Here is a 24,822-nt window from a genome sequence, read left to right on the forward strand (position 1 = left end):
GTATAATTGTAGTGGATGAGCTTAAGTATCACGACACACTCCACACAACTCTCCAGAATGAGTTTAACCTGATCCTCTGCTTTATGGCTTGCTTTATCATCCATTCTTGCACACTTCTCTCACCACTCTTCGTGCTTGAGTCCCACATCTTTGTTTGCAATTTTGATTTATGTTCTTCATCGTATTTCGCATTATGCCTTCTGTTTTAGGCGATCAGATACAAATTGTAGTCACTCACTCACTCAATGCTAGGTGGATGGTCAGTGCTTGTCCAGTCATGTGCTTGCATGCAAATTGTTGGTTGTCCAGTTGTGTACTTGCATGGGCGTTTCTTTTGCCCAGTGGTGGGGTAGTCCTCATCATTTGGTCATTGAGTACAAAATAAAGTTCAGTCAACCTCTTGGTTCAACAACAGTATTACAGTAAAAAACACAACCACCAAAATGAAAAGGTCAGGAAAGGCAAGCATTCTGATGGTAATCCATGAATGTATGATGAATTCTCATATCCTCTTGAAGTTATGGCCAACCTTTTGAAGTGAAATTCACATCAGCACTGGAGAAAAAAGTGATTTCAGCCCCCATTGCTTCACGAACCTGGTAGCTCTCTCTTGACATCATCATTTATTACCTTCCTCATTGTTATGGTAATTAACTGGCATTATTGATAATGATGATTATCCGAGATGATTGAATTCCTCAAAGGGCCCATTATGCTTTGTGAGCACTGATATTTTATTCAAATGAATAATGTAATCCGTGTAGTCAAAGGACAGAGGACAAAATGTGATGTCTGTCAGCACCCTGCTATCACATTTAATAGGACTGAAGGAGGGTGATGGTTGAATGTTAGTGATGATGTATCTGTGCATACACAGATTCATGTAAGTGCGCATACACTAGAACACCTTTACATGGACAGACTCTGTCAAATACTGATAATACATGAGAGACCAAGAAAACAACTTCGCTTGAACTTAATAGTTTAGGGCACATTAGGTATGATAATAATGTGACACTACCAAATCTCCTTCGCAGTGAGACACCATACACACAACAATTTGAATAACTATGAGAGACAAAGGAGCAGGCCATTTATTTCAGTCTCTAAAAGTATATCAGGGGATTGCTAGAACAAACACAAAATCTAATATATTTTACTTAAGTCAAAAATGAAACAAACAACCTACTCTAAATTGATAATCCAGGGCCTCAATGAACCATGTTCAGTTGCTTTGGAAATAAGTGAAGTTTTCTCTTCAGCAGATGTTTTCACTTGTTTTTAATAAAATTACTTCAATAACACCATATCTAATTGAATATATTTTGAAAATTGACTTCTGTCTTAAACTAAATTGATATCCTGTGTTCCTTTTAGCTCCTGATAGATGGAAAGAGAGAAATGTATTTATAGAAATCTGAGTAACAATGAATTGTCAGAATGTTGCATAAACTGCCTTATAGTGATCCTGTGCTCTGTAGTATCTTGAATAATGTGATGTTTTTTTTATAACTTCTTAACATGAGGGGAATCCTCATAACTACAGAACCCATGTATAAACAGTACAGTTTGTCAGCAAATACATCAGAGATATGACGACGTTTAAAATTTAGATACCCAAGTCAGTCTTTGTAAGGCAGGTTTCATGATTGCTTTGCCCTTTTGAGTAACTGCTTTGTTTCTGAAAAACAGTTTCAACCATACTACATGTATGCATGTGTGAGCCTATATGTGGAAAAAATCCCACCACTAAAATGTATTTCCTTTGCAGGGTTAGGCATTATCTGGGGCTAATGTTGCTTGTGGTTGCTGATGAGCATGTGGTGTGCGTGGACTAAATGAGAATATGTTGCATTTAAAATTTAAATGGTGATAAATGTAGGTGTGGTGCATTTTGGACATGTTGGGGTGTGTGGTTTTGCTGTGGTGCCTTCACTGTTAATGTGACTCAATCTTTTTCTACCAAAGATGTATGCTGCACTGTGTCATTGGAGTTTTAGGGCTTTGGGAGGGCTTCACATGCATTCATCTAAATTTCTTGTTTTTGTTTTCTTTCAAGATGATATTATAAGGTCCCAACAAAACGATTCACAAGATAGTGATTTTTGATATTACTCTTATAGGAGCATCCAGTTTTAAACTTATATTTTATTGCAGCCACTGAATTACAAGACATTCATGGATGTTACCAGCTCTCCCATGACCATATTATACTCAAATTTGTGTATTTAGATATGGATAGCCCTCTTTCTTTCTTAACCTACAGCTAATGGATAGTATGCAGGCTTACAATGCTGTGAAGCTGGAAGTTTTAATCAGTAAATAATGATGGAAATACCCCCCAGTGTTGTGTGGCCTTGTGTCTCTGTAGACCTGCTCAATTGAACAAGGGCTTTGGTGCCCAACAAAAAGCAACCTTATTTTTTTCTCCCACAAAAAAGACAACTTAAGAAACTTGAATTCAGTAGCTTTAGGTGCTTGAGGTTTCCTTCACAATGTACAGCTTTCTTGTATCATTCATGCATGTTGATATACCACATAGGCTATTTCTATAAAGCTATCTGGCTTCAAACGGTTGTTAATATTAGAATAGGCTGATCATTACTTTATTTACTGTAAAATAAGTCTAAAGCTTTTTTTCCTCCCTGTCTTTCAAGGGAGAATTGTACATCAACCCTGTTCATTTGAATATGAACTGTGTTTCAATGGAATCCAGCTCTGCTTTTGCAGGAGTGTGTCTGTGGACATCCTTGACCATCAGCTTTGCATGAACAGTTGCCTTTCTCACTCACCTCATTTCTTGTTCTTCTTTCTATAAATGTGTGCCAACATCATTAAAACTGCCAAAATTCCTTTTACACTAATATAATCACTTATTTCTCAGAAATGGACTTTTTCATTTTTTCCATTTCAAATGTGCTGCATCTCAGATGAGGCAAGGGTGTGATGGCAGGGCCCTTTCTTATCATATTGATGAGTGTTTAAGCAATCAGTATATATTTTTTTATTAAGAAGAAAATTCATACACTTATGCACAATGACTTGTCCTTAGTTTATTTATACTGTGGTATGAGAGATGCTCAATATCAGATCTCACTAGGTAGTAAGTAAGTAACTCAAATTATTAGTTGGGGTCTGAACTTAAAGGAGTTTTGCCCTTGTTTTAGTGAGAACAAGGTGTTACATTGTATTGAAAATACAAACTTGTTAGTGAAACTATGCTTGTCCTCCTCGAGCTCCTCCCTGACTGTTGTTTGTGCACACTGAAGATAGTGTCTGTTGTTTTGGTCAAGCTGCTGTAAAACAAGATTCAAAAATTTGTATCCAATGTTGTAGGCAACAACATCTATGGAAAATATCTAAGTTGTGAGTTACGTTGGGGTAACTCATTTCAAGGTGTCAAGCCTGCAGTATTCAGATAAAATATTCCCCAGTGTTAGACAGTGACATGCTGCATTCACTGGAGAGCAAGGGAAATATGGATGAACAGTACGATTAGAAAGTAGTATGTGCGTGATCAGGTGGTGGCATGTGTAAAACAGACTTTATGGCTGTCATAAACTCTTGGTAGAGGGATGGAGAGGGGAAATCAAGCATCAAATGGCCACAGACTCAGAGTTTGAGAGTGACAATAAAAGAAATGGAAAGGGAAATTAGAAGAAATGGAAGGAGGGTGAGAGAATGGGAGGGACTGAAAATAGGAGAGAAAGAAGGAGGTAAAAGACAAGGAGACAAGACTTGGTGTGTCCTGTAACTTCCTGCAATCAAAATGCATTTCCTCAGAAACATGTAGCTTAGAAAGAAGAACTCAGCCACAATATAGAATATATTTACTTGGCTGACAGACACCCTCCCACTGTGAAACAAGCCCCACAGTTGCAATAATAAAAAACACTTGTGCTACCTGCCACTACTGACAGATAACAAGGTTAAACTCCAAGAATCGTGCTGACTGCATGGGCTGAAGGTAGCTCTGTTGACACCTGAAGCCCAACTTTAATGGCAGCTGATTGATATCAGGGACTCCCTCTGCAGCCTCTTTGTCCACATTAGCCACTGTTCCTTACATATACCAGTCAGTCAGTTATGAGGACAATTATATTTAACCTGTTAATCATTTAATAAATCCCTTGTGTGGAAATTGCCATATCTAAACATGTTGATAATCGCTTCCACAGTTGCTTCTTTTTTTTCTTGATGTTTTCATTCATCCACATTTTTATGCATCTGTCTTATTAACAATTTGAAAATTTGAAAATTGCAGCTGCCAAACACAGACATTGTCTAGAGTATGTGCCCATAATTATAAAGGTTCTTTTGTTGGCTTTTAAACATTCTAGTTATATAGTGTGTGCTATAATTGTGTAGAGGATGTTTGTGATGTCACACAAGTTACGCTAATTCCTCAACGTGTAATGGAGAGGATTGTCTGGCCTACTAATGATTGTGCTGTTTGTGTCTTTTTGCACATTAACCTTCTCCGCTGATCGCTGCATGCAGATAACTGGGAGCAAAGTTGCGGTGAGTAGCCCATTATTTATTTGGCTTCTGAATCTTGTTCCTTCTATGTATCTGTCTTCATTCACCCCCTAAACACACACACACACACATTTATCTTCTTTTGGATGGATGTCGAGGAGCACGTTCCAAACTGTGCAAGTGAGGTCATTTTTATGGCTTGGATTTTTATTTTCAGCCCTGGTATTGCTAATGGGCTGTAATTTGGAAAGGCTATAAATTGCCAACACAATTCCTGCATGTAAATGGTAGCACTTTCAAATGAGGGATTTTGAAATTATACAGCCTGAAAATGAACTGGGAGGCCTTTTGTTGGTTTTTGCTGTTTCTCTTTTGAAATGGATTGCAGTGTAACACCTATTAGCATTTGAATATTGTAATACTAACAAAGAGCGATAGCTTTTACACAAATACTCATAATCTGCAATCTAATCTGTTTATCAGAACATGTTGCATCTAAATGGTTTTAACTGTGTTCATTCTGTCTGAGACACAACACATACTGAGAATATATATCACTTAATAAGGCTTTGAGCACACACACATTTATGTGCATGTTTAGACACAAGCTGTACATACACACACTGAAACTATTGCAGAAAAGATATCAAGTAAATTTTTCTGCCAAACAGAAACATTGGACTATATTAATTTAGTGGAAGTATTCATGGCTATGTATTTGAATTTGCTGTCAACAACTATGTTTGAAATAAATTAAGGCACAATACTGTTTTCTTCCAGTTGCATGTTCTTGTTGTTTCACTCTCCTAGTTTACAAAAGGCCTAGATAATCTTTACAAATGTAATTTATTTTATCAATGTATTGGTTATACTTTTATTTTCTCCACACGGTAATATGCCAATTTCTTATTTTCTCTCTCAAGATCCCATAAAGTGGTACCCAGTTGCCTTTGTTAAAGAATGAGTTCGGATTTTTTAAGGTGTTTTTTGGTAAAAAAAAAAAGAAGAAACACTGTTATTGGTTTAGCAAGTGTTGAATTGTCACTTTAAATGGCATTTCATTGCCTTTTGAGAGATTTGTAAGGATTAAGAGGACTGTAAAGCTTAACAGGAACACAGGCAAGGTGAAGCAGCACATTTTGACCTGGCCTCTGCCCTGCCCATGCTCTCAGGCAAACCTCTCTCTTTGAGGCATTTTACAGAGACATTTTGTATCGATTGCGTTTTCTCCTTCTTTATCAAACTGTTCTTTTGTGCTTGGTTATTTCTGTGGAAAGAGTGGGTTTTCGGCCTGGCCTGTATGGACGTGGATAGAGTAGCTCTCGATCAGGAGCAATGGCCACATTGTGTTCAGTAAATGGAATATGTCAGAATTACCCCAGCTTGTATTATGGCCGCTCATCCGAGATGTGGAGGCCTACTTTCAGAAGTTCTGCAAACCATGTCAAAAGAGGCCAGAGACCCTAGTTATCAGGAAGTTTCTTCAAACTCAAGAGCATACTTAAGTATCTGACCTGACCTTTGTAACCTCTGTGTCAAAGCTGCAGCACTAGCCTACAGATATGGCTAACATACTGAAATCTATGAGCTGTCATTCTTAAAAGCCCCACTGAAAGAAGAAAAAACAGGGAGAGCTTTTAGCCTGGTTAGCCAGTCGTGGGCTACAGTTAGCTCCCTGCTTTGCTGGCATATTCCCATTTTCACGCTGTCAGCGTGTGTTGGTGGGATAGAGTGCTCTCAAATGTGCTAGAAGGAGAGTGTTGGTTAGGATTGTCTATAGGGAACACGCAACTGTAACTCCTCTGTCTCAGGCATGAAATCTCTCTGGCACTTTTCCCTCTCCCAGTTGAGAATGAGGTGGGAATAGAATTGGCTCTAATCCAGTCTGACCAGCGTGTAAGTGTGCAACACTGCTAAGTCTCATATGCTTTCTCCACCTCCTTAAGCAAGATTGAGGGAAATATGAGCAGCACACATACCTGAGTTAACAGCATGCCTGCAGATAGACTCAAATGGTCCAGATGGACCAGACACCTCTTCTTTTGCAGTGTGCTGCTGGTGCCTATTGACCATTATGACTGCTTTATAGTGTCAGTCTCTGTAAAGATTGGCCTGATTTATGTCACAAGTCAAGGGCCACGTTGTAACAATCCATCAATGACTCCTGCAGTGTTACTGTGAAAGTAGACTTCCGTCTCTCTGCACTGCCATTGAAAGGCTCTGCAGTTCAGATGGAATGCTGCTGAGACTATGAGAGTGAGAGTGCACATGAGTAAGTGTGTATGCTCCTTGTGTTGAAAAGCAGCAATCTCCAGAAACACAGGGAGGTGATCAATATCTGTATGACTGGACAGTTTACTGCTTATTTCCATGGTAACATGCTGGTCCGCTCTGAGATGTCAGGCGGTGATGGTTAGTGCAGTTGTGTAAACATGTCTATCTGTCATGGTTTTGGGTTTGTGTTCAGCTTTCAGATTTCCTGTTTTATTTTGAAATGCTCTTTTCCCCTCATGTGTCTGGTAATTTTACTTCCTGTCTTTGTTTGCTTTTCCCAACAGCTTTGTTTGCTCCGCCCTGATTAGTTTCACCTGCGTCTCGTTATCTCCCTTCACCTGAATGTATTTAGTCTGTGTGCTTCCCTTGTCTCTTCTGTCAGATCGTCTTTGTCAGTTGTTGTTAAGCATCCTAGCCAGTTCTCCAGTGTTTCTCATGTTTTTGGATTTTTCTGTTTTTCATGGACTACTCATTTCATGAATTTTGGATATCAAAGATATTTATGAATATTTATAAAATTATTAATATTATCAAAATTATTAATATAGATGAATAATTACAGGGCACCACCCTAGGATAACCAATAACTAATCGTGGAAAACAGTCTCAAAGGTGGCTTTTCACCTAAAAATTTTGATATTTAAGGCACTATCTTACATTAAAAGGGGGAACAGTGAAGGGTGAGATCCAAGCACTGACTGTCGCAACCAGCTATTATCACAACATGTACACACAATAACTACAGGCAACTGCACTTTAAAAGATACAATAGCGTTTATTTAACCATAGCACTGATTAACAATCAGACCAACTTCGACCAACAACCACTATCGTCTAGTCTAAACACAATAAGCATACAACAATGGGCAAACATATAAGATGTGTGTGTGTGTGTGTGTGTGTGTGTGTGTGTCAGTGGGGGTGGTTGGGGGGTGGGTGGTCGTCACGTACAAAGCAAAATGGCAGGCAGACCTGCAGATCTTAAATAGAAGGACAGAGCTAAAACGGGAGGACAAGCTCTATTTGTCCTGAAAATAACGTGCAGCTTAGCTACCATGTTGTCTGGGCATGTGGGTTAGTGGAGAGAGAGAAGAGAGAGGAAAGCACACAGAGTAAGGCACAATGAATCTCAAATGCCGTGGCAAAGAGCAATAGCTGTCCCTTTATCACACAGTAATCCGGCAGTAGACTTTCGTACAAGGCCGTGTTACTGAACCCTAGTCTGATGAAGCACAGTTATTAGCTCCAACAGTGGCTAAAGCTAACAGAGTTAAAATGGCCCAACAGCGTGGTACCGATACAACATGGAATGTGCTTAACACAAAGAAAAACATAGCTATTTGAACTCAGCGGTCCGTTACTTTTCCAAAACACAAAGCACAATTCACAACAGTGAAACTTAGATTTTATAACTGTGTGTTATTTTACCTATCTCTCCCCTCAATTACTTGAAATTGCTCTCGGTTAGCGACTGATGGGTGCATCAGTTTGTTTGGAGTTGTCCGGCGGAGTTTGTCTCAGGCTTGGACGCTGACGAAGCCTTGTCTAATAGTGAAACTGTTCTTTTCGGGGCAGCAAAGGAAAACAGTGGTCGACGTCTATAGGGACGTGATCACAGCCTTCAGAGCAACACTGAGGCTGAACAGTCTGTGTGAAGGGGTAACATGGAATTACATAGTCCTTGTGTTCCTTAGAACGGGAAAAGAGGTTAACAGTTCACAGTTAAAGGCATTAGTGTCTGGGCAGACTTCTAACTAACTAGACTACTTCATATATGGCACATCTAATTCAGCATTACACAAATCAGGACCTTTGCAGGACTGGGGGCTAGTCTGGGATGGTTGCTGATTTGTGCATGGAAGCGTGGCTGAACAAACAGGAGCAAGTCCAGTTTGGCCTGCAGCTTCTTAATGTATTTGTACATTACGTGTACAACAATTGCCGTAATGATCCAGCCACTAAGGAGGAGCCCGAAGGTGATTGCAGTGCCGAGACTGTATGCCAGGTGTACTTTTGAAGGTTGCACCACTGTGGTAGTAGCTGATTTAAGAATCTGTTCAACAAGGTCCAGGGAGACCAGATAGGCTGGAATCCTTCCACTGCTCAAGCTGTTGACCAAGGAGGTTATTTCTCTGATGAGGTCTTGCATTAAATATCTTACTATCCGCACATATGTGATGTCTTCCTTGATAACTTCTGACAGGTTCTCTGAGGCATGCAGGGTGTTATTGAGAAGAACAGAGTGTAAGTTCACCATGACTACAGTACCCTGGAAGGAATCTAGGAATAGGCACAGCTTGTGAGGTTTTATCCGGTTGGAATGGACCCATTTATAGGTGGCTGCCTTGGTTGCGAGACCCGGATCTGGTTACCTATGGGTGATAGCTTCCCCACGATCTCAAAGGGACCTGACCAGCTTGGTAGGAACTTCCTTGAGACTCCCAACGGCTTGGTGAATCTGAAGTAGAAGACCTTGCCTACTTGGTACTCACAATGGGATGCTTTCCGGTCGTAGTAGGCTTTGGATCCTTTGGCACTGGCTTCTAGGTTCTCCTGAGCCCAGGTGAACGTGGCTTGGAGGTGGTCACGCAGGTCTGCCACGTACTGATGAGCCATGTACGCCGTTGCGATGCGGTGGTCTGGATTGACCGTGGGAACATCCCCACAGGTGAGGCGCTGGTGCAAGCTGCAGGGTCTGTATCCAAAGCTTTCAGTGTTGATAAGCGATGTCTGCACATTGCTTATTTTGTCTGACTATCAGTCAAAAATCCACAGTTATTCAGTTTACAATCATATGAAACAGAGCGAAGCAAGAAAAATCCTCACTTTTGAGAGAGTGCAATTTACATTTTTGTAAATATTCCCAATGAAATGAACGACCTTGATATGTGTTTCAGTTGTTTGATTGAATGATTTAGTGTTTAGCCAAGGTGAATTACCTGTGCTCTTGTAACTGCTGAGGATTTATAGAATGTAGGTAACCAGTAAACGAGTAGTTAGATGGCCAGAGGATTGCAAATCATCCAGATGGGAAACGAGGGAGACAGAAAGAGAGAGTTGCATGGATATGAGGACATGCAGACATCTGGCTCCTCTTTAACTCCAATCAAGTGCTCGTTCACTGTGCCAGGAGTGCTTACGAAGGACTTTTAAAAAAAGAAAAAGAAATATGGTGAGCTTGAAAGGAAATCAAGGCGCCCTCCCTCCTTCATTCCCCTCTTTACCTTTTTAAAACCACATGCCTCAAAAGACTGTTTTGTTTCAAGCAAGCTATTAAACTGGGTGCTGAGGGTTGAACAGATTTGATGTGGCACATGTCCTTGGTGCTTTAAAAGAACGGCAATGAAAAAATGAATCAATAGCGTGTGCCTCCCATGCCCTGAGCCAGTGTTCACCATAGATAGATCTTAAATTAAGATCAAGGAAACATGCTCTGGAGGGGACTGTTTGAATAAGATGTTTCTCTGATTGGCTGAAAGCAACTTTTAGAGTTCATCTCCACAAGTTGTCTGGGAGTGAGATAAAGGATTTATTTGACAAACTACTGCTGAATAGCGTATCTGCAAATCTGTAGTCAGGTGTTGTTTTTAATGGATATCAAATATTTGCTGCTTAATTTACTCAAATGCTTTAGGGATAATCTCAAGGAAATTTCCAGTTTCCTTATTTTACTGTGAGGTTTGAGAGCATGTGTAGGACAGTATGTGCATACCAAAATACCAATGATTTGGGCACCTGCACAAAAAAACATTGCTCTGCAGTGCCACTAGTGGTCCAAAATATTTTTATTCATCACCACCACCTAACATATCTCCACAAAGGTCATATGATATGTAGCAAAATTGCAGGTGCATTGGTTAAGGAAGGCAAAATTATTTACTACATAGTGTCACTGGGCCTCTTCAGTCTCAATGATGATGATGACAATGATGACCGCATATAGCATAATTTGAGACTGTCTCCATGCCAATCTGTGCCCAAGTTAAAAATGTAGAGGAACAGCAGTCACAAACTTCTAAAAACTATCCAACAAGGGATGGCAGACATAAACAGTACTTACAGGGATTACAAATACTGGTAATTGACATAAAACCTAATATCACCCACAGTTGTAGCAGTGTTTGCAATGGTAATTTATTACTTATTTATTAGTAACCTGTAATTTAGTTACTTTGACGTTCTTCAATATTGTCAGACCACAGTTGCTTAGAGCTCAGCCAGGATGACAACAAAACAATGTTTGATTTCACCCCCAACTTTTTGAATTTTGATTTGTTGATAGTTTTATATAGGATTATTTCACCTCTCTAAATATTCTGTGAACCCATATTGGATTTTGGAAAAAACATGGAATTTGAATAATAGTACTTAACAATTGAATTAAGCCACATTGCACTTGAACACCTGTTTCTGTGTCTTACCCAGTCTTGAAGATCTTTCATGCATAGATTAAATTTAACACGTGATGAAGTTCACTTTGAAGGATAGATATACTAGTACACTTAGTTAATTATTTTTAATAGTGTAATAGCTTGGGTCGCATTTGTCAAGTAATGTTGAACTTTATGGTCTACATACGATTTATCAATTACTGTTGCTAGTTTCTGCCAAATAGTTCGTCCTCAGGCATTCATGGTTGGATTGACCTTTCATGTGCTATGGAAGAAGCAAAGGTTTAGTGGTGACAGAGGGTGGGCTGTGTGGGAAGGATTAAGTCAACACCAGCTCCCACTGGGGATGAGAAAAAGAGGTTACTTTTCCATTAGCATTTGTCTTCTTTTTATTTTTATTTTCAGTTATCTCCTTCTTTCCTACCTTTTTTTATCCTCCTTCCTTCTCCCCTCACATCTTCTCTCTACACAACGTGTCTTTTGAAAGGCAGAAACAATCATTCCTCTTCAATCAGAAGGGGAGAACTGGATCTCGTTATGAGGGAACATGAAAGGCTGGAGTGGTCACAGTATGCTGATGTAGGATTGAACATTGGCTATGGAAGCGCTTGATAGTCTATGTATTTGTGTTGGTGTGTGCACATGCTTGTATGTCTGTGCGTGTGGTAAGTAGCACTGTTTTTCTCTATGCAGTTCCAATAGACTTGGATATTACAGCTTGGATTTAGATATTGCGCAGGAGCGATAGAGTATGAGGGAGGAAAAAATAGGATTCTTAGTTCTGTCGATTGCATATCTGAATTTTATGTACTGTATGCACATCCACCAGTGATGGAGCTTGTGAATACTGGCTATGCTCTCAGTTGTACATCTCTCCCCCACAGCTCTGTCACACACTCAATGGCACTGTCGGCATGCTCAGCTCGGCAGGAGGCTCCTGCAGGGCCGCATTAGGCTCCATAAACTTTATAGCATATTTTTACAACCCGCCTCTCTGTATGCATCCACCATCACATCCTATCGCATCTGCTTTAACTGTTCACACAGCTGTGAAATTCCGTGTATCCCCATGTTTTATGGTTGCCTGCTCCTCCAGTCACTCCTGATTTCTTTATTTGCTTCTTTAGCTTTTTGATATCCTTCTCTACGTCTGTGTATATTAAGTTATCGGATGCTTTGGTTGATGGAGTTGTCTGCTTTTTTACACATTAAAAAGACTTCAGACTTCACACTGAAAACATGTGGACTTGCATTCCAATGCAGGCAATGTCCACAATAACATATGCATAGACCCTGCTAATTTGTAATATCTTGGTTTCACAACTGACACAATGGAAGGTTTGAAGACAAGAAGGACAGATGTTGCAGCAGTTGTTGACAGGGACCTATGGTTAACATGAGTGGAAACCAAAGTTGTTGTAGCTGACGGGTTTGAAGAGAGTCACATTGACGGCCTGTTTATAATCCCTCTACTCTTGCAGTAAGCCATCCAGGCCCTGTGGGAGCGCCTTACTGCTCAGCCAACTAGTCCACTCAGCACAACCGAGTGCTAACAAGGTATAGTCTCTGCCTATCAGCTACAGTGCTTTCATAGTGCTGTCATACTTGGACGCACAAGAGTAAAGCCACATAATCGCCTCATCAACAGCCAAGTTCCCCTGATTCCCCAGACAGCTCTCCGCTGTAATGATTGGTGACATGATCAAGGCCAGATCACTTGCTGTGTTATTGTCTGGCTTGCAGTTTCTTTTCTAAGGGTGCTCAGGAGAGATGGGCCACAGTTTTAAAATGTCAGCCTTCAAGCTGTATCACGTTTTAGCTGTTTACCAGTAGCATGCACTGGTTGGTTGGGCCTTCCTCCCTAGTGAATGACTGAATGAATGAATGCATGAGTATAAATAAACTAGCAATATGCTAGGCTCAAGCTCCTATGACTTACTTTAAGCTTGGTTGGTAAAGCATAGGTTAGCTTTACCAGAGTGAGGGTTTTATCCGGACTGAGTTGGCACTACCTCTTCTTCGTGCGAGCTGGCTAGGACGGTCTTAAACTGTGAAACTGGTCGCAGCTTTTGGCAAATTACATGGTCTCTCCTTTGTCTGCTTTCCATTGTACTCTGCCAAACTTTGAAGCTGTGTATTAAAGAAAAAAATAGTATTGAGTAGGTATTTAGGCATGTTTCACAACAGCTCTGATGGCATTGGATCTTAGTTTTGTTTGGCTTGCTTGAGAGTGTATCATTCTAAATATCATAAACACAGTAGCTGGTCATGCATGGTCATGGTCTCTCTCTACTCAGAGAGAGGTGGCAACAGCTGCAGTTCTCCAGCTACTATTGTAGTACTGAAGGCCAGCACTTGGTGGCAGTGGGTGCCCATTGAATTGGCCAGTTGGTGCAATGCAAAGGGGCCGAAAACCCACATTGTTGCTATGGAATTGACCTAATGGGTTTCTCTCAGCCAATGTAACACACTGCTATGTGTGCCACTAATGCCATTTGTTATATGTCTGATCTTTAAAGGGGAGAATAAGTGTGACATGGCTTGAGCATTCAAATTGGTCTGTCTTCTGATCAATACATTCATCCTCCTACTGTAGACAGAGGTCCACGCTGTTTTTTTTTTCCTTATTAATGCTTCACTTGAACGATCAGGGCCTGTAAAGAAGCACGTCTTACCTTATAATTTCATTATACTGCTCTATCTTGCATTTATGCACACGCTCTATATCCTGCACTTGCTTATTGCACTTCTGGTTAGACCTAAACTGTATTTCGTTGCCTTGTACTTGTACATGTGTAATGGCAATAAAGTTGAATCTAATCTAATGTAATCTTACCTGCTATTGACAAGACCAGTTGTATTTACTGCTCTTTTATGCAATAATACCTGAATTATTTAGTAAACCGACCCCACATTGATGAACAGATGCTGTCCCTTACCAACAACACATCAGTTATGCTTACAGCACCACACCTTCGTCTTTCCTTCTGGTTCTCTCTGTATATCCCTCTTATGTATTATGCCAGCAGACTGACACCACATCACTGTCTCACTCTTTTTGTGTATTTCATTGCAGTTGCTTTCCCTCAGAGATGTGAACATGAAATCTCTCCCTTTTCTGACCACCTCTCCATGTGAGCCATATTTGCTTATTGACACCCTGAGCTCTTGACATGACACAGATTCTTGGCCACATGTGTTCACTGAAACGAGTATGGCTTTCATTTATGGCCCAGGTTGTTTTCCAGCATAGACATCGGTGACACAATGTGGGGGAAAGGCACATCTTTGCTCCCCCACACATGCTGTGCTCGCTGTTTCGACTTCTTCCACCTTGTCATTCGGCTCAGGTGCCCTCACTAACATACCACATACATTTTTAATGCACAGCCATATGGTGGTCTTGTTTTTCTTCAGGTACTGTGCCAAATTGAGTAAAATGAAGAAAAAATAATGTTCATCCCTGCTGATATTTTCACATTTGTCATAAAGGCTTTTGGCTCTATCAATTGGTGGTCAAAATGTATCCAGCACTTCTTTAGAATGGGGCCAATTACTAGATATTGGCCTGAGGGTGATTTGATGGCAGATATATAGTGTTTCAAATGGTGATGTCCTTGATGTTGGCTATAGACCCAGCGTGGGAGGTGACATCCAATCATGTTGAGATGGCTGACCTGTCTATGTCCTTAGTGGTTCTGAGAGATGATCTTTTTAATGCTGATTGGGTGAATGTCTTCTTCACACCTGAGATGCTGGCCTTGAATCAAACAGTCTGCCACTGGATGTGATTAAAACACAGCACCTTACAATGCAGACCCCTGATGTGTATAATTACGCAGTCATTTAATAAAGCAAGCAGCAAATTCAGTGTCATGTGTGAGGTGTTTTTCTTCTTTCCTGTCAAGATTTCCCATGTTAGCTTTCAGTTGGCTGTCTCTCTGCTGCCGACGGGTGTTGTTGGCTAGATTGTTTGTGTGTCACCTCACATGTCTCTGTGTGAGGAGGAAGAATTTGCTACCACAAAAGAATGAAACTGAGAGGGGAAAAAAGTTCCTTCCAAGCCCTGTAAGTAGAACAAAAGAACAGAAAAAAAATCTTGATGTTATTATGCCGGCAACATCTTCTCAGCTTCTGATATAAATGAACTAAGGATTCTAAAATTGTCATTTGAATTATGCCTTTCATCTCCCCATGGTTTTTACTGAAGCAGTTCAGCCCAAGTCTCTAGTGAATGTTTTTTCTTCCCCTGTTTGCATTTCTGAACAAGCGCCATAACCGTAATGAATTCTATTATTTTAAAACCAATTACTGTTAGTTGGGAGCTTTTTCACTGCTGTTGTCATGCTCTCTGAGGAATAGTGCTGTTGCAGTGTCGACTGCACTCAAACCTGATGGCATTTCTTCCTGTTTCCCTTACCACCTATACTAATGTAGTTTTCTGGTGTTACTACACAGTACCTCCTCCATACAGTGTTCATATGAACCAGAATTTAAGCAATCAGAGCAATGAAGGATTTGTGTGGTATGTATTTACTTGAATAAGATTTTGTGTAGTCGGTTGAGTACTCTAAAAGCCAAAGCAGTTTTTGAAGGAGAAGGAATTCAAAATCCAGAAATACAAGGCAAATGTTTCCTTGGCCATGATTTTTTTAAAGGCTAATTACAGGGATAAAAGTAATGATTTGATTGTTGTCTTTATGGTTTTTTAAATGTTTTTTTAATATATATTTTTATATAGGTTTGTAATAAAGTTTTTGCTTGACAGAAACAGTGTGAAGATCTCACACTGCATTTGTTATCTAATATCTTAGAAATCAGTTTTCCATCAAAAGCAGCTATGGTGAAACCATAGAAAAAAGCTGAAAGGATTACAAAATGCAATGCCAATAGTTGATGTCATATTAAATTATTTTTGTAGAATATGAAATGAGACATGATCTCAGAATCTGATTTACTGCATGACTCCTAATTCTCTGTAGGTTTATTGAAATGTCATCCTAAAAAAAAAAAGCAACAACAAAGACTGGCATAAAAGAGTCAGTGTGTTGCATATGGGGGTAGACATATGCATAGGATACAGGGCCTATGCTGAATGGAATTTCTGAAAGGTTTTTCTTTATTTCCCTTTTCCTTATTCTATGTAATTAATGCTTTCTGGTCTAACAATGGAGTGTCCTTTAAAATCACGTTAGACCACACAGTGTCCTTTGTTCATAGTAATTATATTTATTCGTGATCACCAAAGACTTGTACAGACACTATTACAAAGTTTCTCTTTGACGCTGCTCTCATTATTTTCTTTTTTAAGCGTATGACTAATTGGATCCAGCTTCCATGCTTAGCCAGTGCTTGGAGGTGGACATTTTTGTTAGCGTTTTTCAAATTTTTGTCGTCTAATAGAGCCACTTACATTCAGTCACTGTGTGTGCAACTTCAAGATGCATACTTGGAAGTTGTGATGAACACTACAGAATTGCACAAAGATTTTTATACTCAATCGCAATAATATATATGTGTGTGTATATATTATTGCGCACACACACACACAAAAAGAGAGATGGAAAGAGAAAAGGAGATTAGACACATTCACTCATTAAAAGCCAGCCACTCTATTCTGCCCTAAAGATTGATTTATAGCTTATTTAATAAGCTGAAAGGTTACCTCAAAACAGATTTTCTCCATAATTGACCAATTTAGTGCCGCTCGATAAGCATTCATGTCAAGCTGAGATGTTGTGGTATTTCTGTCTCTCTCCCTCCCCCTCTGTCTCTCTCTCATGCGTTACCACTGATATTACAGTGCCATGATAAGTTATTAGAGGAGGTATGAAATATTCAACATGTTGTATTTTGGATGTTAACAGGGTGGGGTCCAAAACCTGGGCCCAAATGGCTGCAGCATTAGTTAGCATAACTGAATGTTCTCCTAATTAGCTCACTTTGCCCAGCAGCTGTCTGCTATTAGGGTCCTTTGTTCCAGATGTTATCTCATTAGAATGGCATTGATCATCCTAATGACTCTAGGAGAGATTATTGGTCCACATTAGTGTGACCCGCTTGCTCCCTCTTTCCCTGAGGTCAAACCACAATAGCTTCACCCATCCATATGTTCAGTTGAAGGTTTAAGTATGGCGACCATTTCCTCTAATCATAGTTACTTGTATGTGGAATGACAGCAAATAGGAAGCAGGAATGACTCAAATAATGCTGCATGCTACTTGAAAACAGGGTAATTTGTACACATTAAGCCCATTCTTAGCATTTGTCAGTGAGCTAATGCTTAGTGTACACAGTTCCCTATCTGTGAATTGGCCCTAGTCTCATTGCACTAATTTGGCTTTTCTTTCTAAATGGGTGGACTGGGCGTAAACTACATGTTTTTGTTTGCGTCACATTATGTTCCAGTTTGAGAGAGTAAAGGCTCAGTTTGTCTACCAGTTACCTTGTCTTTAAATGCAAGGTTTTCTGAAGCAAGGATATTTGACATTGTCTGCTTATATATTCAAAACATCTAATAGAAATACGATTCAGTATTCAGTGTCACTGCTAATATTGAGTGGTCTCATTCGTATTATTCTACACCCAAGGCTTTCATTTTGTGTGTGTGTCTGCTTTTGAGTGGTGTTTGTGTATGTGCATGCATGAGTGGGTTTTCTAGTTTGTCTTTTTGTCTGAATGTAGTGCCGGTGCTGTGATAGGAAGAGAGGGGGCATTTGAGTCCTGATCTCACACTTTGGTCTTGGTCTGAGTAGCTTTGTGGACATACAAGACTTTGCCAGGGCATCGCTGACAGCCAAGAAGCAAGTAGTTCCCTCCCCTGCCACAACAAGCACAGAGCACAGAAGTACACATAAATCGGTGCATCTCATCCCTAAGTTTCCCCTTTCTGCTGGACTCGACCATCTCAGAATTCTGTGAAGCCATCAAACCATCATTTCACATTCATACTGAAAGAGAGAGTGCGTAAAGATGGAGTAAAGAGGAAGACTGTTAGAGAAAGACAGATGGAAAGAAAGGTGTAAGGTTGAGAGTAGGATGGAGAAGAGATGAGAAGGGAGAGAAAGGAGCATTCAGGCAAAGTGATGGGAAGAGAGAAAAAGACAGAGGCAAGACAGAGAAGCGAAATGTCTTATTACCCTCTCCAGCCTGTTCCTCCCTCTCACTAGTCAGCAATGTAACTAATCCTGACTTGACCAATTCCCTCAGACTACACAGTAAACCTGCCTTCTGCACCAAAATGTGCCTCTGTGGTCGGCTAGTTTCCAACATGACTCTCTGATCTCTTTTTCCTGCTGCATGAATAACTATTGTATTAACTTAGCGCCTCTGTTTTATACTTTAGACTCAAATGTGTAGTAAAACAATCATGCTTAATTGCATCCATCTCAGTGGATTCAGTCTTCAGGTTTTCAGGCTCCACGGCCTAATGAAAACGGAGAGGCATCAGTTTAATTATAATGTACTCGCCTCTTATCGAGGAGAGATTGTTTTTATTTGGAGCCCTAATGAATTTCTCATCAGTTTGTTATTAACATTGTGCTATCTGGGGCTCAAGTGGGGAAGCAGCCAATTACATGGCTTTATTCTCCCTGACGGACAAGTATTTGTACCTCAGTTGAGGGAGAAATAACTCGTGAAAATGCTATGGGAAAAAACATAGCTACATCTTCCTGCCATCTACTGCCAGACAATTTTCTGCTTCAGGTAAAGTGTAATGTGTGTGTGTGCCGTTACTTGTATGGTCTTACTACTTATGCCAGCTAGGTTTGCTTTTCTTGTAACAACTTGCTCATCAGTTGCTCAGACTTCTTTAGAAAGATGATGGTTGGCAGCTGCAATAATGGCTTAATCTTTAGCAAGAGCATCAAAGCAACACTGCCGATGTTATGGATGGGTTCTGCCTAGTCAGCTGTATGTAAGATGACATTCGCAAATTTGACTACTGTTTCTTTTTCCTGCCCATTTCAAATTGAGGTATTACAACATTGGTTGCATTGAGTATTCATATAGTGGAATGAGGACATGTAATGATGATTTGACATTCTTACTCATGACCCTGACTGTATATGGCATAGCTTCCTTAACCTAAAACCTATTTGGAACTAATCTAATGGGATATGAAGGGAACATAATGATGTGTGGGGCCTTGTTATTTGCTTTTGTTCACAAAACACTTCCCTAGTTTATTGCATTTTACGGTTGAAGGGCTTGATCACTAGTATTATGGCTTTGTAAATGGGAGTCAATAAATTACCCTCTGATTAAAGACGATGCCCTCACTTTAGATGTGAGAGCCATTCGCTATGCATGGTTAGCATGAATCTTTTTGTGTGTCCTGGTTTAATCACACTAATTCCTCTTTCATTTTAGCTCCCTTCACCTCCATAACTCTGACATGTCCCTGACAGATGAACGTGGCACAACATTTTTTTTGCTGAGTTCTGGAAAGCTTTTGGGTGGGGAGAGGGACTTTCACGTGCATTTAAATGAGTCTGTTATCTCTCTAAACATGATTTACCTACTTCTAGGTCCAGGCAGTCCCAAATACGTGTCTCCTTTTGAGTTGGGCATGTCATTTTATGTAAGACTGAAAGTTCGCGGATGCCCTCTCTCCTTTTTGTCTTCCATTTACTTTATGCAAATGAAAAGATTGTGTTTTCAAAAAAAGAAAAAACAAAACTTGCACCTCCACCAAGTAATCTTTTAAAGAAAGAGATAAAAACATACGTTTAAAAAAAATTCTTAGAACAAATAACTCTCAACTCAAATAATTACATATTTCCATTTAAATTGGAGAATAAAATGAGAACAAACTAGTGATTATGTTTTGTTGTGACTATAGTTACATTATTTTGATGTATAGTTTAAATGTGATGGGCTTTGTAATCTAACTAGTTCCACACTAGTCGAGACACCAGAGACTGGAAGGTATTCAGTGTCGCTGACTGTATAATGTTGGAAGAGCTGAGTTTTTCTCCTGGTTAGTCAAATTAACATGTCTTCCCCAATTACCCTTTTTCTAATTTTTTTTTAACACAAATAATAGAAAGATTTTACTTAAGCAAAAAAAAAGCCCAGAAAGCTACACAAAGTTTTCTTCTGCATAGTTATTTAAACTATGCCTCTTAATTACTGGGGGTCTCTTTATCTTATTCATAAATGCAGCTCGTCACTGAAAACATGAAGTGCAGTTTTGGGTTATGGAAAAACAAAGATAAATAACAAGACAGATGGTCCAGGTCTGATGACAGAAAAGCTTTTTGCATGGCAACAAGGGAAGAGAATAGTACTGCATTTCTGCTGACCCCTTAAGTCTGGGGGGAAAATGCTAACAACCCCCCCCCCTCCAGCTCCTGAACGCACCAGTTTGTTTCATGCATCTTAAAACTTGAGTGATACACTGTGGAATACCCTCAAGCTTTTTCTCTTGAAAAAAACATAAAAGTTCCCAAAAGCAAAGAAGAGTCGCAGGCATTTATGGGACTGAAGAACCACAATCTACACAAAATAAATTAGATTTCATGTGGCAGGCATCATTTATGGATTACATTTGGGTCTAGCTTAGGATAGGTTATAATTCAGTAATCGCTGCATAAACAGTATGCTGTTACATATTGAAATGCATAAGAATTCATTATGAATGCTTGAATAGAAATATTGGACTGGATTTGAGGACAGAAATTTGAGCGCAAGAGGTGTTCTGCACGTGTCTTACTATGCACATGATAGCATTTGTGTTTATTAACAATCTGAGGGTTTTTCTAGCCACTGCAGTTTTACAGTGCGTTGATTTTGACACATAACAGATTGATTGTTTTGTTTTTTTCAGTGGCTACAACTCCACAATGTGTTTGTGTGCAGTACAGGTGCCTATCCTTAGTCGAGACTCCTCTGCCAGGTTTAGGTCCTACCTCCTCAGTCTGGATTAGTCCCACTGCCGGAGGAGGATGAGTGGAGGGAGTCAGGAGGATAATGAGGGCATGGGGTGGGCCCAGGGGCAGCCAGCAGGGCCCAGCTAGGTGGATCTGCCTGTGGTGCTAAGCCTCTTAACTCACTCCATCCTCACTGGCATCCTCTAACTGGTATAACACCACACATTGCCTTCGTGACAATGTGTGTAAAGCAACATAGGTCCTACAACAGACATACCTGTAATTTCAGTAGCCACATGGTAATCAACATCAGAGTCTGAGTGGATTAAAGCTTGAGGGAGTTGTGTAATGATCAAGCATATTTTATTAAGTTTCATTAAGTGGCATTTGCATGTTACCCCAAACACTTAGTAGTCCTGAGTCCACAGAATAATGAAAAATGAGCTAATTTGAATTTCATATAAGCCAAAGATACCTTAAAAAATTAAGCATATCGTGTCTTCAGTAGCAGTCTTTTTCAGCACCATGGAGAGCGATAAAAACTCTGCGCCCCGAGCACTGAAAGCATCCTCTGCTTGTGCCTGTTTTCCCACATATTCCTTTTTTTCTTGCCAAATTCTGCCTTGTTTTTCTCTAGTACATATACCTCAGTGTTGCTGTATGGGCCACATTGTACACATCATCAATAAAAAATCTTGTGGTTTTTTACTACATGTCTAGCTACCTTGATTTTGTGCTTGTTAACGACAACCATTACAACAGTGCCTCTGCACAATGAATGATGCTTAATGAATGGATATACTGCCCATTCAACAAAAGAATTTGTGGTTTAGGTGAGTCTTTGGCCTGTATTATGTTTCAAATTTGAATACTGTGATTCAAAATGAAGATAGTACCCAGTAATATGGGCATAATATAAGATTGTAGGCCAAGAAAAACTGTACATGAATACAGTATCTTTGTATGTGTGTAATGTAATGTGAACATGTGAGGTGTCTATGGCAGAGGCTGCCAGCCTTGAAAAGCATATGGCCATAACATCAAAACGAATGTGTTAAAAGTCATTAAATGACACTCATTGTTTTAAATTATACGATTAGGACCAAAGACTGCTTGTCCCTTGGCTTTCGGCCACAAGTTGACTGGTACCAAATTAGGTTGGAAGACTTCTTCATTAATTCATCTGCAGCTGGAAAATAACATCTCTGACTCATATCAAACAGTTGTCAGGCATAATTGATACCTCAGATGGCTGAGTATGAAGTCTCAAACTTCTAGTTAATAAGTGGCTTAAGTTCTGCAAGTGCCATGATTTAAGTTTGGTGAGTTACTTAATTCATTAAGCAGGAGGCAAAAGTACAAGCAGTAGAGTTGTCTCGACATTGCTGTGCACCAGCTTTTGATGTTATGACAGATGTCATAGGACAGATGACGCTCCATATAAATGCTTTTATAAGTTACGGCACAGGCACAAAGATGTTTGTTGTCATCCGTTGCTATGCTTCCACTCTAACCTCAGAAAAAGTGTATACCCAGTGTTGTTTATTTGCTGTCAACAACTTCCACCTAGTACTAGACGTTTGTTAACTGATATATAGATTGACTCTTGCTTGTCAAATTATTTGCCAGGTTATGCTCCCCCGAACAGACAACCACACCTTTCTGCCACCCTTCTCTCTCTCTCTCTCTCTCTCTCTCGCTGCCTCAGTCTCTTGCTCTTACACTGCTAAACGGAATGGTATTTGGCTGGGGACCATTTTTGGACCATGTATGTTTAAGTGTGTATGGTAGAGAGGAAGAAAGAAAATAGTGAAAAAAAGCAAGAATGATCTTGAGTAAAGGAAGAGAGAAATTGGTTCCAAAAGCATATTAATATGCATATGTTTGGATAGGTTTGTTTGTGTTACTGTGAGCATGTGGTGGTACAGAGTAGATGCCTGTCATTCTTCTGCTCTAGTCCCGCCTCTATAAATAGAAGTCTCTGTACGCTGCAATTCCTGAGGGGCTTTGTACTCTTTTCCCTTATATTCTCTTCATCCTTATCTCCTTCTTTTCTCCTCTACGCCCTCTTGTGACTGTTAGGCTGTCTTTACGTTTATCAAACAACCATATTAGGATGCAGCATCATTATATAAGAATAATTCACTTTGACGGCGATCACCCACATGTACAGTACTCAAAAGTAGTTATTGCTGCATGGCATCTCATTCATCATCCTTCACCTATCCACTGAAATGTGGTATCTCTCAAACTTGCATATTGATTTATGGAAACCCCCCCCCTTCCTCATTTAATTTTTTCATCTTTGGTTTTAAACCATTTAAATGAAGTACTTAATCTTGATGACAAATGATACTGCTTATTGTATTTCTTTTTTGGATTAATCAATAGTAATTTACATTTTTAATGTCCTCATTATTTACAATTAAAGACAAATTTTGATCATATTAGGGCAGCTGTGGCTTAGAGGTAGAACGGGTTGTCCACTAATTGGAAGGTTGGTGGTTTGATCCCTGCTTCCCCGAGTCCACATGTCGAAGTGTCCTTGGGCAAGATACTGAACCCCAAGTTGCTCCCGAGTGCTGTGCCTTCGGTATGTGAGTGTGTGTGAATGAGTTAGTTTCTTTGGACTGATGAGCAGTTGGCACCTGCCATCTATGTATGAATGGGATGTATGTGATATGTAGTATGAAGCGCTTTGAGTGGTCGGAAGACTAGAAAGGCGCTATACAAGTACAGTCCTTTACCATCATTTACTAGACCTGATATCTTAAATTAGTAGTTTTCTTTGACTAAAATGAAGAAGTATGCAATCTACAATGATTTGAAATGGAAACAAGCAAGTCCTAAAATTTCAAAAGCTATTAACGAGAAAACTTTTGTTAACTTCTTGTATTATTTATCTTTTTATCAGAATTATCATTGATACATTTTTCATTGGTCGACTAGCAGACTAATAATCTCAGCACTAGTTGAGAGCCACGTAAGATTAACCACCCAACATGAACATTTCAAAAACGTGTTCTTCTGTTCTTTAGACTTCCCTGCTTGTTTATAGGCTATACAGGCATGAGTAAGAAGCAGAGAATGGCAGCTTTTACTTGTGTCACTCACAGTCAGACAGCATGAGGTATAAAGCTTCCACATCGCGTCATTGCAGAGTGTGACAGTTTGAGTTAAGTAGAAACTGACCAAATCAGATGGCAAAACCAAGGTCACTGCTGTAAGTGCTGCATGAGGTGTCAGCCACCCTCGGCCTGCTCATACAGATTGACCGTCCATATGGTGTGCAATTGTATAGGTTAACAACATTTAGACTGTGACCCTAATGTCTCAACAGTCCCACAAGTTTTGTTGAGAAAGTGATGTTTTACTTGAAATGTTCTTGATTCTTATTTTAAAACTGATTTATCAAGGATTTGCTGCAGTTTTTTTAGGTGAGTCAGGTAGCGTTTGGCCATTTTTACTATACAGCTGTATTAAAGTTTGCACTGGCAAAATGACAAAAAATGACTACTAAAAATTATGTGTTTGGGTTAATGCAATATTTGTTGTACAAAAAAGGGATTATGGAATAGAAATTTATAGAAATGTCCTCTGAATTGCAGATGATGGTGGCCGCTACATTAGAGGCAATTACATCTCTGATTTAACGTCTGGGACAAGCAGATGTAAAATTTGCAGAACTGTTGCACACAGAGGGAGAGCGTGAAAGAGAGAGGACTGGTAGATTTTCAACTTTGGCCCTTCTTATCTAAAATTTCAGTTATGACAACAATTTGCATGAAAGAAACAAATAATAT

General features: G+C 39.7%; 1 protein-coding gene across 1 annotated transcript in view; it reads left to right on the forward strand.

The window, feature by feature from the left end:
• Positions 1 to 24,822, forward strand: part of diaph2 (diaphanous-related formin 2) — a 372,579-nt gene that overhangs the window by 23,818 nt on the left and 323,939 nt on the right. The gene's annotated exons all lie outside the window — the stretch shown is intronic.

Source organism: Siniperca chuatsi, linkage group LG8 (assembly GCF_020085105.1).
Source record: "Siniperca chuatsi isolate FFG_IHB_CAS linkage group LG8, ASM2008510v1, whole genome shotgun sequence".
In the NCBI taxonomy this organism is placed as follows: Eukaryota; Metazoa; Chordata; class Actinopteri; order Centrarchiformes; family Sinipercidae; genus Siniperca; species Siniperca chuatsi.